Below are 13,765 nucleotides of genomic sequence, written 5' to 3'. Positions count from 1 at the left end.
GACTCAAACTACGGTGCTCGTGTTCAGCTTCAGCTGCACAGATATCACTTGCCAGTCACATCAGATCTTTGTTGGTTTCATAGACTATACATAAACGACATAAAGATCAACATGAGACCAGATGACATCGCTGACCGGCTTCCATTGGAGTCTAATTTACGCCTACATGATGGTTTTATGGTCGACGCCATCTTTCTGGTTGGAGTGAGGACCTTTCAAATGCAGGAAGACGATGGAGCACGTTGAGCGACCCTTGAAATCAAATTCAAGCACAAGATGACACACACAGCATCATCTGTATGTTAGCTATGTGAATTGTAATCATACAACTTAATGCTAAAATTGCACATAAAGTGTGTTAAGATTGGATCTTAATCTTAATACACTTTATGTACACTTTAAGTAAATTTACTGAAAAAAAATGTCATTGGAATCCCTTGGTGGTCAATGAACCAAAGAAAAAGCTGTCATTAAAGTGGGCCGAAAACTGATTAAAACTAAAGAACAGCAGAAATTGTACTGTCTTTTTGAATATGGCATATTGGAGCCAGAGGTTGGTTTTTACAAGATACTTCCACCTTGGCTTCAATTTCAAGCTGTTTTTGTTTTTGCTTGCTCGGTTTTGGCCTTTCAATAGAATTTATTGCCACCAAGATAATCGGTCGCATCCTTTAAAACTACTGTAAGAATCATACAAATAACAATTTTCTTTTTGTAAATAATGACATAATTACTGATTATAACTACACATTTGCTTTTAGTTATTCATGCACACACTCAGATTTAAGGGCAACCAAAATAGACCAAATAAACAAGTTGCACAGGCACACACACATACATGCACACAGACGTCTCAGGTCTCTGGAGCTGCACCTTCAGACCAGATTAGTTTGAATGACTCAGAAGCAACTCCCCTGCTGTGTAATTGAACACTATTACTGTACCCTCTCTGTTCACACACTTAAAGATACACACAGACCCATGTGTTACTGGGTAAAATACTACATGGTGAAGAATTTTAGATGGGAAAAAAAAACAAAAACAGAAAGTGTGAGAAAGAGAAGTGAATAGGGGATATTAAAGGGAGAAGAAAGCAGGGGAGAGGAGGAGACGAGAGCACAGAGAGATGTAAGAGAGGGGGGTAAGAAAGAGAATAAAGCAGGGGAGCCTCTCTTCCTTAAATACTCCTGCTGAGATGCTGCTCCGCTGATCAAACGGCGAGAGAAAAGAGGTGAGGGGGCGCGCGTAGGAGGAGGAGAGAGAAAGAAAGAGGCAAAGAGAGCAGAAGAAAGGGAAGGGAAAGCTGCTGAGCAGAGAATTAAAGCAAGGTAGGGAATAAGAGGGACGGTGAATGGTGGCAGCCGTCAAATTAGAATTGTAAGAGTTGTGACGGCACGAACAAAGATTTGACTTCAACCAAATATTAGTGTCATCTCAGCTCTCTGGCTGTCCACCTCCTTTTTTTTTTTTTTTTTTTTTTAATCTGTCAGGTTTGGTTTCATCACAGAAAAGTCAGTCACATACCTGTTACAGCTGCAGAAACCCTGACATCAGCCCACTGGCACTCTGCTGACGTCAGTGACGGTGACGGCCGCCATCTTAGGATTCTACAGCAGGCAGACCGAGAGGGAGACACTGTTTAAGACGGTTCTGTACCTGCTGAAGTCGACTCACACTGTGTGTGCCTGTGTGCGTTTGCGTTTGCGAGTGTGTGACAGTTCTTAAAAAAGCCTAATAGAGTCTGTACCCCAGTGGACTCAGCGTCAGCATCCTTGCGCCTCCGCACACACACACACATGCATATGCAGACTGGACTGAAGTTCAACCTTTAACTTAAGCTGACAGTCAGAGCACACACTTGTCACACTCTGAAAGTAACATTAGTTGATATCACTGCAAAAACACAAATTTTTTTTCGCCTTTGGTCACGAAAGCAGATCTTTGCCATGCAGCAACATGCCAGAATATGAAACCAGAGGCTTTGTCAGTTGTTATAATCATCTATCAGCTCTAAGTATATTTAAAACCTAAAAGCATGAATTACAATTAATAATGAGCTCACTTTTTTTTTTTTTAAGTCTTCACAACGTTAGCACAACAACAGTCTATGTGGACCAAACTGAATCATTTTTGCTTTGACACACAAAGTGACCAGAGATTTGAATATGCATGAAGTCTTTTCTCACCAAAACTCATCAAATGTCACTGCTGCCTCCTGCTTCTGATTGGACAGCACCACTGATTAACACATTACTAAAGCCTACAGTGGCTGAGACAGTTCTTAGTGCTTAATGGTGCAAATTGACCTGGTAAACCACTAGTATGAAACCAGTAAGTAGGAACTGAGCACCAGACAAATTCAGAGATGGATCTGGTGTGTTGAAGTTCTACTCATACCATTATACTGGAACTTTTTCTTCTTTTTTTAATCAGTGCCATGAAACACAGGACAAAACATAAAGCAACAACAAAACAAACACATCACATTGACAGATCAATAATGATATGAACAGAATGTGTAAAAATGATGAGACAATGACAGCAGTCAAACATTTACAACGACGGTGGCAAACTCAAGAATTTGTAGCTTATCTGTGGAGGAAAGGAAAGAAAAAAAATCTGGAGTCTGTTCTTGAACGTAGCATATCTCAGAGCAGGGATTATGTAGATCCCACCTCACCAAGGCCTGTGCTGACCTGGAGGCCACTTATACAGGTTTTTTTTTTTTTCATTTGAAGGTAGTGCAGTCACTATGTGCAGACATGATTGACAGTTTGTTAATGGTTTGTGAATAGTGTCATTCAAATCCTGTCATGTCATATGAAAAGCCAGTGGGATGACCTGGCCCCTAATACTATTGCAGTGTGCTATAATCTTGGGAGCCGGAACATCCCAAAATAATCTAAGTGACGAAAGAGAAAGGCTTTACATATGGACTTTTCTTCTTACAAATGCCTTTGCTCTACTTAGTGCATTCATCGATCCATCCATTAGCTATACACGCTTATCTTTTAGAGGGTGTAGCGAATCTTATTTTCTGCCCATTTTAGTTTCTGCTTTAGGAAGAGATCCAATGTCACACCTGGGTGTGCAAGCTTTAAGACCTGCTCATAAATGTTTAACCGATTGCACATCTACAGAGGAGTAATAGAGCCACATTAAGGACAAACAAAACCATGAGGAGGAAGATTCGTTTAACATTTTTGCATTTTGAGAAAGTAGATCTGGGGAATCAAGTTGAAATTTAAATTGACTCGGTTTCAGTAACCAGCATATTATTTCTCTTTTAGTGCAGAAATACATTGTGGCTAAAAGCACTAAGAATTTGAAGAGATTGTGCCAAAAATTGTGTCTGTTCAGAAGGAAAAACCACAGAAACTTGGAATATGTGGTGCTATTCTTGCAAACTGAAATAAACAGATGCAGAGGTATCGATTGTGCCCATTTGGCATCCTCCAAAGCACGTAATAGGTGTGATGAAGGAATCTGTTATTACTTTTGGGTCGTTGTTTGTTCTGTAGACTTCCATCCACACAACGTAGAGACTGGATCTATCAATACAACCCAATGGGAACTTGTTGCAGCAACGTATGCATTTCAGACACCGCGCTCGCCTGAGCTCCACACCTTCAGTGTCAAACAAGTTGATCAATTGTCTTATGATACAACATATCCTCTCTTTATTGGGTGCAAATGTAACCATCGATACACCTGCATCGGTCTCTCTCGGTGTGCACTCAGTTTTCCACCTCTTCCAAGTTTCTGAGGTTTCTCCTTCTTGACAGACGCAGCTTTCAGCTTGAACCAAATCTGAAGTACATTTTCACCAGTTCATCTACACAAGACAATTACATGCTAAAACTAGCAATTAGATTCATCCTCAAAAGTTCAACTTTATTTCCCAAAAAGTCAATTTTATTCTCTACATTTCAACTTTATTCTCAAAATGCAAAAAAAACCTTTCTTCCTTTGTTTTTGTTTTCTTAATGTGTCACTAATCCTCCATCGTAAACATCTACAAGCAAGGCTTGATGTTAACAATAGTTTATTATTTCATTTTTCATTAGTTGTATAACGAGGGCACAACTTTTTCATGGCATCTTTTCTGCAACAAAAAACTGCTAAATAAAGTACGTTCAAAAGCAGATGTCACAAACTGAATTTGAAAAAAAATGTGCGCTCTTTCAGTTTTGATTTGAGTTTTGATGAATTACAGATAAATCACGTACTCTTGCATGAAAGTGTTACGTTGTGTTATGGATCATTTCATCGGAGCCTGACAGTCATTCAAGGAGCAGCTGTCCTTTTACTGTCTTTTAAAGTTGGTCGGGCCTTGAGGTCATGGGAAATGTGAGCTATAAATAAGGAGATCATCACTATAATGCTGCTCTGATACCCCCACTTGTGTATTTTGACTTCATAATCCGAGCAGCCGCGCAGCACAAAAGCCTTTGTTTCACCATTAGAGATAGACCCCACTGAGTAACTCGAGGCGGACTCCCACCAACAACTCAGAGCATAATTTCAGAAAATTCATTTTTAATTCTTGAGGGGAAAGGTTGACTGCTGTCAGGACCATTGAATAGGCGGTAGTCACTCCACATCTGTCTCAGACGTATGTATGTTTATCATTATATACACGTATAGTGTACATAGTACATAGTACATATATGACTGTTGGACAGTAAGAGCAACGGACGGACCTTTTTTGTGACAGAAGCAACAACAAACACATTACTTATGGTGTGACATGGTTGCAGTTTGCTTACATTAGGGTCCCAAAATAACTTGGGTGGGTTCAGGAAACACCAAGCAGCAACTTTTGGAATTGAAAAATGAAGTGCCAGTTAAGGCAGGCTCCAAAGGGGAATCAGTTCCCATATCGACCAATGTGTTAAAATGCTTTTACAGCAAAAAATTAACATGTTTACAACCTGGCTCAAAAATCAGTTTTGAGTTTTGAAGACAACACATCCGTAGCCACCAAAACAGAGTTTTCAAACCTATGGGTAATGTTTTTTTTTTAGTTTTAACAGCCTATGGGAAAAACATTAGGTTACATAAAAACATTGTTTCAGTAAACTCGCGTATGTTACCCAAAAATAAGTCGGCATTAACTTCCGTTATCACACTGGACACAATAAGGGCGCAAACAGCCGGTAAAGGTCCTGCGGTGTGAAAGAGTTGCAGTTTGCTTACTTTAAAGCTGAAAACACACATGCGCCGCAGCGGGTCATGTGTCGCGTATCAGCTGCTGCCACTAGCACCAATTGGACGTTCTGTGCAGCAAAGCATGAAGACCACACACAGCATTAGAGAAAATATGTGATGGAGAAGCTGCCAATTATCCTGATAAAAATGACATTGTGGGCCCTACAGCTCAAGATATTTTTCGACGTCGTTAACTCTTCTCTCATCCGCTGTGAGAGTTTTTAAAGCGCCGCGACACTGGAAATAAGACCGTGAAGTGTTGCTGGGCGGCACGTCCACATGCGCTGGTCTGGCGTTTTACATATACGATAACAGGAGCAGCTGTTTTGACACCCGCCATGCGACGCAGTGCGGTGCTTGTGTGTTCCGGCCTCAAAGGTTTCAAAAGTACTTGTTTAGGTTTAGGAAAAACAGTTAAAAAGTAATCAGTTACTTGAAAATGTTATATTATATTTTATGTTTATGTCATATATTTGTTATTCTAAAATTGTTATTAAAAATCTCATATTGGACACGAACAGGACACAAACAGTGGCCTTCTGTGTTTGATTCATTCAACCACCCACATCCTGCCTCCTTACAGCAGCCCCCTCAGTGGGCTCAGTAGGCTTCTATACTAGCCCCTATATTTGGGACAGAAGTGTGATGATAACCTTCTATTAAAAAGTCTCGTAACAGATTGGTTGGACTTGGCTGATTGAGAAAACCCCATAATGAGGACGTGAAATTCGTTTTCCATGCATCTATTCATCCACTTTCTAAACATTTATCCAGGTCACCGCAGACCAGACAACTTCCTCCTCACAACTTCCCCTGGAAACTTCCTCCAACTTCTTCCAGATCGTCCTGTGGGATTAGGGTTGATTTGATGCCATGCGAGTGAACACAGCTTTCTTGCTCTGAGGGTAAAAGGACTGAAGAGCTCAAAGCAGTGACCCTGGCACCTCACACACTCCTTCAGTGCCTCTGACAGGATACCTCAGGGAAAACAGGGATAAGCTGTTATAAATCCACGAAACACATTTACACAGGATTAACAAATTCCCCGGACACATGTGTTATTTGTGTGAGGAAAAAGTATCGGTCCACCGCTCTGTGGTCAGTAAAGTATCGCTCCGTTCCTCTGCAGTCTTAAGATCAGAAGTTGACTGTAGTCACTCCAAAACAAAGGGTGACTGGGCATCTGAAAGAGGTGAAAAGCTCATTTCATGTTCAGGTCTGCCTGCTTTCAGAGGGCCATTGTACAAAAGTGATTTTTGGGCACTGCACATACAGAAATCACAAATGATGGCAGCATCGCATTTCACAAACACTTATTGCTCACAAATTACAGATGAGCTCTCCGGGGCTTTTGTATGCTCTTGCATGAGCCACAGATATGGTGTTTGTTTTGATCATTGAAATGTGTCTAAGTTAAAGCTAGAGGAAATGATCTCATGCTGAAAATCGCAGCTTGCATGTTGCAAATTTGGTGGAGCGGTCCTCGGGGCCTCAGGGAGAGCTTAGGTGTGAAAATGGACAGAGCTCCAACTGTCTCTGTGTTGACAGGGATGGAGAGGTGGTGTGCTTTCAGCTAAAGGAAATGTGACTCAATGGCTGCACAGATCTGCTCAGTGACAGAGTCAACAGACTATATCTGCAAATAACACTTCATGTTTTTGAATTAAGTCTGTTCAGAAAAAAAACACTGCTACCCCTGCGTTACCCAACTTTGAAAGAAACCAATAATATCTGATGGGTGACTTGTTGCACAGCCTTGTGTTTTTTGAGTGTATGTCAGCCTTAAGCAGTACAAAGCCTGCTTGACTTTAGAAACTGAGAACCACTGTTCATGTTTGCCACAGCTCTGGGCCTAAATTCACTCAACACTGATTTTGTATACTAGAGTTAAGTTTAGAGTTATAAATTTGTTGTTACTTGCCCAAAGACTTATTGGCTGCTGTGATCTGTCATGCTCTCCGTGTTGCGGCTGCTGAAGGCTCACATTAGCTTTGGCTGAACTACATTTTTACATGGGATGAAGGGTACAGATTTTGTCTTGCATCTTTAACACGCGAGTCACACTAGAGAAGGATCTCTTTGCTTATGGACACAATTAATGATTACGGGGATCGGTGTGTATTGACATGCAGCGGTGAAAGATGTATTCAGATCCTTAACGTATCAGTAGAAAACTTTAGTTTAAGTATTTAGTACAAGTATTGGTTTGGTCCCTCTGACTGATATATTAGTACACATGATATCATTATTACTTAAGTGCCAGTGTGTCAGCAGCATGTTATTGTCGTACCTGCTGCAGGTGGAGCTAGTTTAAACTATATAAAGCTGAGGGCTTGTCAGATGATTACTGGGAGAGGAAAAAAGAAAAAACAATGTTCTGATGCACAAATTTGTTTCCAGATTTTTTACTTTTTCTCTAATCTTTGATTTTTAGTGAGATATTGGATTATTTTAACTTTTATTTAACTGTAAGGAGTTGTGAACAACTCACAAACATCTCAAATGGGACCCCGATGTTGATACATGCTGCTTTTTGTGAGACATCTGAAGACAAAAAGGTTGGAAAACATTTGTTTGCTTGTATCGTTCATTGTGTCAAATCATTACCTGAAACATAACTAAAGCTGTCCAATAAGTATAGTGGAGTAGAAAGTACAATATTTCCCTCTGAAATGTAGTTAAGAGAAAGTACAAAGTAAAATAGAATGAACTTAAGTAAAGTACAAATACTTCAAAATTGTATTCAAATACAGTATTTGAGTAAATGTACTTAGCTACTTTCCAGCACACTGGACATGTGAGTGCTGTATTAGGATAGACTTGAAACATTCATAACCTTTCCTTGAAGAATAACAACATGTCAGGATAAATCTAATCCTCCCCCGCACCCTCCACTTACCCCAGGTGTAATTCTGTGAGGAAACAGCAGGACATGTCACCTTTAATCTTTCATATAAATTATTTATCCTCCTTAATTAACTCTATAGTGTGTCCATTACAATCTCACCTCTCCTCAAATGCATGAGGGAACAAGAAACCGACAGCTGAGACGAAGGTCCTGTATCCATATGTTCTTATATGTTAGGTAACATGAATCTGCACAGTTAATTAAATATGATATTTTAACTTCACCATTCAGTACAGGAGTTTCAAAATTTAAACTTGTCACAGTTCATAGCTGGTTTAAAGTTGGTAAATTGTTGCTGTGTGAATTAGAGTTTTATCTAATTTTATTGTTTATTTATGTATTCCTTTATCTATTAATGTATTTCTCATGAGATTGTTCCACTGACAGTAAATTACTTTTAAAGGAATAAAAAAAACTATTTCGCAGAAACATTTGCCTTTTTCTTTGCTAAAGATCTGGAGAGAGGACATGGTTAGCCTAGCTTAGCATAATAGCATAAATACTGAAAAAGCAGGGACAAACAGTCAGCCCGGCTCTGTCCAAAGTTAAAAGAAATGTGCGTTCAAACCATAGACTGTATATAAAGTGGACGTAGCATCTGGGTCTGAAAAGTGAACCCAATGCCGAAATGGCTTCAGCTGAAATACCACCGAGGTCCACTGGGGGTTGGCTCGTAAAAGGCTCTGGCTTCGTAAACTCCCATTCAACTTCCCTCACGAAATACAAAATCCCATCTCAATATTTTTTTCCACCGGTCATAAAGGTGTCCTGTTGAAAATAATCCCATCACTAGTTAAATATTAGGCCTCAAAAAGCCGTGTCTGTTTGATTGACAGGCCTGTGTCAGGTTTTGGCTATAGCTGGGCGGGGCATAGTGTCTTCGGGGTCCAAAGAAGATCGAATGAGGTTCACTGCTCACCCCCCCCCCCCACACCCCACACCCCCACCCCCCAGCACATCTGGCTCCAAAAAAAACAAGATGACAACAGCCAAAATCCAAACCTTAGGCTTCAGACGGGCAGTTCACAAACCAATGGGTGACGTCACCGATGGGTGCCGCTCGTTTCAAACAACTCTAAAGCTAACCAATTTATCAGCACGATGTCTCTTGCAAAAAAAAAAAAAGTAAAAACATTTATGTTCGTGTTTTCCGGATAGTCAAAAAAAAAATGCATGTTTCATTTTATCTCCAAATGAAAAACATTTATTTATATGTTTTAAATTGCATTTTTTTTTTTTAACACAACAGATGTTCGCTGCTACTTTAAATTACAGCCAACAGTCCCCTCCGATCCTCAGTTCACCAATCAGGGCAGTATGTCGTGTTAAGTGCCAGACACTGAGTTTTTGCAGTATATTATGTGCTTGAATAAGATCCCATTAAGAGCAGTGCTCGGTGGTGAAGAATATAATTGTGGCCTGAGTAGTTCCCAGAAGATGTTTGCCCTACTGCTGAAATGAAAATTATGCCCTTTCCACTAATAAGCTTTCTTGCTGACCTCCATTGAGGAAATGGACTTCACACCCTTTCGAATCTTCAAATACTACCTCCCAAATTAGATGACTTGTAAATTTGAGGAAATCCTGAAAAATACCCTCCTGTCTTCAGACAGTAATCTGGCTCAAGATCAGCGTGTCCCAGTGCCTGCAGAGAACAGCCAAGTCAATGATCTGCCTCCTCTCTCTGAGTCACCAAAAGGATTTTTTTTTTTTTTTTTTTTTACTTCTCTGATGCTTCCCAACACACCTCTGCATGCTCTCACCAAACTAGAGCTTTTTGGTTAACACCTTTCTTTCCAAATTCTTTTAATCTTTAACAGGCTGAAAAGACCTCCTTTCAGCTAGACAGCCTTATTCAACATTCATTTCCACCTGCCAAGTCTCAGGGTTTCTGCAGCAATTTACCTTTTTTTTTAGGCACTTGCAGGTAGCAGAACAAGGAAGAAACACAACTCTGACATATAATAATCAACTTATAAAGTAGGAGGTTTTGACAAATAAGTCGTTCAGCCTCTTGCAGCAACAGAGCCGATAAAAAGATTAAATAATTAAATATTCTTTGATATACAAAGAATATTTAATTATTTAATCTTTTTATCAGCAGGAATTTTACCTTTGAATGTAGCAAATCGAAACCATTTCAAACACTTTTGCCTTCAGATGCAGTCGAGACGACACTGTATGGAACAAAGGATACGATACCATTAACATTTATTTGGAGTCATGTTTCTGGCCGCCAGATGAAGGTTAAGGTCAATATTCATTCTAATTCTAATGAATGAAAATCAAGTTCTGGCATGAAGTCTACTTCTGTTTTTGGTCTTAAGCAATTCAATATTTGTCTGTTTCATAGCTAAATGCTCTCTGAAGTTTCCCTGCTAATTGCCTTACTCTTCGTGGGAATTATTGGAGCTTTTTTTCCACTGCATGTTGAATCTAGAAATTAGGTTAATGAGTCAAAAGTAAAGAACAGTAAAGTTGTAGGCAAAAAAACAAAACCCTGAAGCTAAAAGAGATGACTTAGATGGCAGTAGTAGATTTGCCACTACAGGAAACCTTTTCCTGTTGTTTTTTTATTTATTTATTTGTAGCTTTAAACATTATTATCAGTAAAGTTTATTTGATTAATTGAAACATGTCCCCATCACAGTTTGAGCAGCACTCACACATCTCTAACATCCTTGACCTCCAAGAGAGGAGCACAACAGGGAGGCAGAGCAAACCGCTGGGCTGAAAACAACATTTTCTGTTTTGCAGGTTCCCTTTTTTCAGGTTAAAGATGAACGGAGTCTGGCGGAGAGGCTGAACTGAGTCTGACCCATCGACTCACAGAGGTACGGTTGGGCACTGTCGAGGCCTAATGCCTCCCAGACTCACACCAGGTAGAGCCTGCTGAAAAATTTAAAATGTACCAAAACGAAATATCACTTCAAGCACAGAATACTGGAAAAATGGAGCGGTGCTGAAGAGAGGGCAAGTGGGACTGTGAGTGTGTGTGTGAGGGCAAGTGTGTAGGTGTGGATGAGTGAGTGAACATGCAGAGGAGCTGATCCTATCAGACTCTTGTCAGGTCCTGTTGGGTCGTTCTATATCAGCCTGACAGCGAGGAGACTTCACGTACACTTTTTGCCCCCCCCATCCTATCTATATGGCTCTGGCTCACACACATCGTCAGTCCCTTCCTGTTTTCCTCTCTACATCTACCCTTTTCTCACATCATTAGTCTCCATGTGTCTCTCCTTGTTCTCTCCCAGGAGCTCAGTGAGGATTTAGGCCTCCTCTCCTCCTAGACTCACCTACATTCTTTCATCCTGTTCCCTCCTCTCATCCTCCTCACTCCCCTCGCCCTCCTTTTCTTCTCTCTCTTTCTCTGTCTCTCTCTGTCTCTCTCTCTCTCTCTCTCCACACTCCTTGCTTAACCTGCTTCCTGAGCCCAAAAAATAAACACACAAGCAAACACACACACACACACTGACACATTACACACATGCAGAATCGCGCCCAAACCCATCTGCAGCCAGCAGCACAACATCTAATCCTTATGCTTGGGGAGGAGGGGGACCTTGCCATCATTCCTGCTCCTTTTTCTGCCCCCACCATTCATTTTCCTATCTCTTCTCCTCTTCAATCATTTTCTCCATCCTTTAATGCGTGCCCAGCATCCCACTGGTAGGTGTTGCTTTTGAGGACATACTGGAAAGGCTTCCTCTTTTGAACCTTTTGCATCCAGTCTAGTGGTTCTCACTCATGGGCCCTGAAGATGCACACAGACAGACTTTCATTCCCCACCAGCCAATTTCACTCTCTTTCCAGTAAAAAAAAAAAAGTGAAATAAGCTGCTGTAGTATTTAGTTGTGGTGAAACCTGCCGGCTGTAATCTGAAAGCCACTGGTGTTGAAGCGATGATGCTTGGCGATGCTCCCGTCCTGCTGCGCTGGACGCTGCTGCCGCCCTGTGGCCGTACATGTGAACCGCAGCCCTTCTTCTGTAATGACCATTTGAATTTTAGAGTTGCATCACGACCCCCTCCACACACACACACACACACACACACACACACACACACACACACACACACACACACACACACACACACACACACACACACACACACACACACACACACACACACACACACACACACACACACACCGTCACCATCACCACCTCTGCCTCCCCTTTCCATCTACTCTACCACCACCACCTCTCCGGGTTGGATAAATATTGCTGGAAGATATATAACGTGTTGCTATGGTGATCAGCTCGTGTGGTGTTTTTTTGGTTTTTTTTCATGGCGTTTGTGGAGGACAGGGACATGCTGGTGCGCATGGAGCGCTGAATATCTGGTGTGTGTGTGTGCCATGATGCTTGTGTTTGAGAGAAAGGGAGGGATGGAGGGAGAGAAGACGGGGGGCGGGGGAGGGGTGACGGTTGGGGGGGGCTCCTTTTAAAGAGGAGGAACATTCACAAAAATATTGCAGACCCAGAAATAGAGAGACAATCTCGGAGACCTTGTGTTTTCATGCACGCCACGCACCGCTCACCTCCTGCAGCCTGTGTGCACAAGACTAAGAGCCCTGACTAGCAGCCGCCTCTGGGGAGTGTTTAACCTCTCTTTCCTCCTCCTCTCCTCCTCCCCTGTTATCCCCCCCTACCACCTCTCCATCTCCCCCACCACCACCACCCCTGATCTCCGGCTGCTCCATCTCTCCAGGGACACATTCTCAGTCTGCCTGATTGGCTTCTGCCTATGTGCGTGCGCAAATGTGTGAATGTGCTTGTGTGCGTGTGTGTGTGTGTGTGTGTGTGTGTGTGTGTGTGTGTGTGTGTGTGTGTGTGTGTGTGTGTGTGTGTGAGTGTGTGAGCACGGCGTTCTCGATCAATTAGCGCAAGCTGGTGCAGCAATTACCATGAACCATTGTGTTGATGTTGTGTGTGTCGACGCGCACACGCACAACTAGTGCATCATTGATCGTCAGCTGTCTCCTCTTGAAAACTCCCCAATGGACAAGCCCACACCGACATACAATTGATATGACGGAACAGACGTGTGTGTGTGTGTGTGTGTGTGTGTGTGTGTGTGTGTGTGTGTGTGTGTGTGTGTGTGTGTGTGTGTGCAGCCCAGATGGCCATCTTCGAGGGGATTTCTGGAACATTCAACTTGTTGCTTCTTGTCATGTCTCTCTCTTTCTCCCTCACACACACACACACACACACACACACACACACACACACACACACACACACACACACACACACACACACACACCTCTTTTGAAGTGTGAAACAGCTTGCGGTCAGCTCTACTCCTCTTCCATGGTCCCATCAAAAAGCAGCCTTTAGAGCCTTCAGATACATGATGAAACAAAAACAAGTGTGCAGCGTCAGCAGAGGAACGAAAGGGCAGAGACTCTTGCTGGATGTGGTGTAAGAGAGCGCCGTTCTTGATCCACCTCTGTGGTGACGGACTGGCATAGGGGATCAAACTGTGGAGTCCAAAAAAGTGCAAGGTCAAGTGTGTTTCGTTGGCCTGTTAGCTCTTTTCTCTGGCACGTCATAGACTGAATAACTGTTTTAAGTGCTGGTGCTTCTTTGGCATTGATTTAGTAAAGGTAGACTGCAGTACTTAATTTCCAAGAGTACTTG

This window comes from Embiotoca jacksoni, unplaced genomic scaffold (genome assembly GCF_022577435.1).
Source record: "Embiotoca jacksoni isolate LCO1_2020_lvr unplaced genomic scaffold, fEmbJac1.0.p SCAF_4, whole genome shotgun sequence".
Classification (NCBI taxonomy): Eukaryota; Metazoa; Chordata; class Actinopteri; family Embiotocidae; genus Embiotoca; species Embiotoca jacksoni.
The sequence above is the reverse complement of the archived record's forward strand: the minus strand, read 5'-3'. Positions refer to the sequence as shown.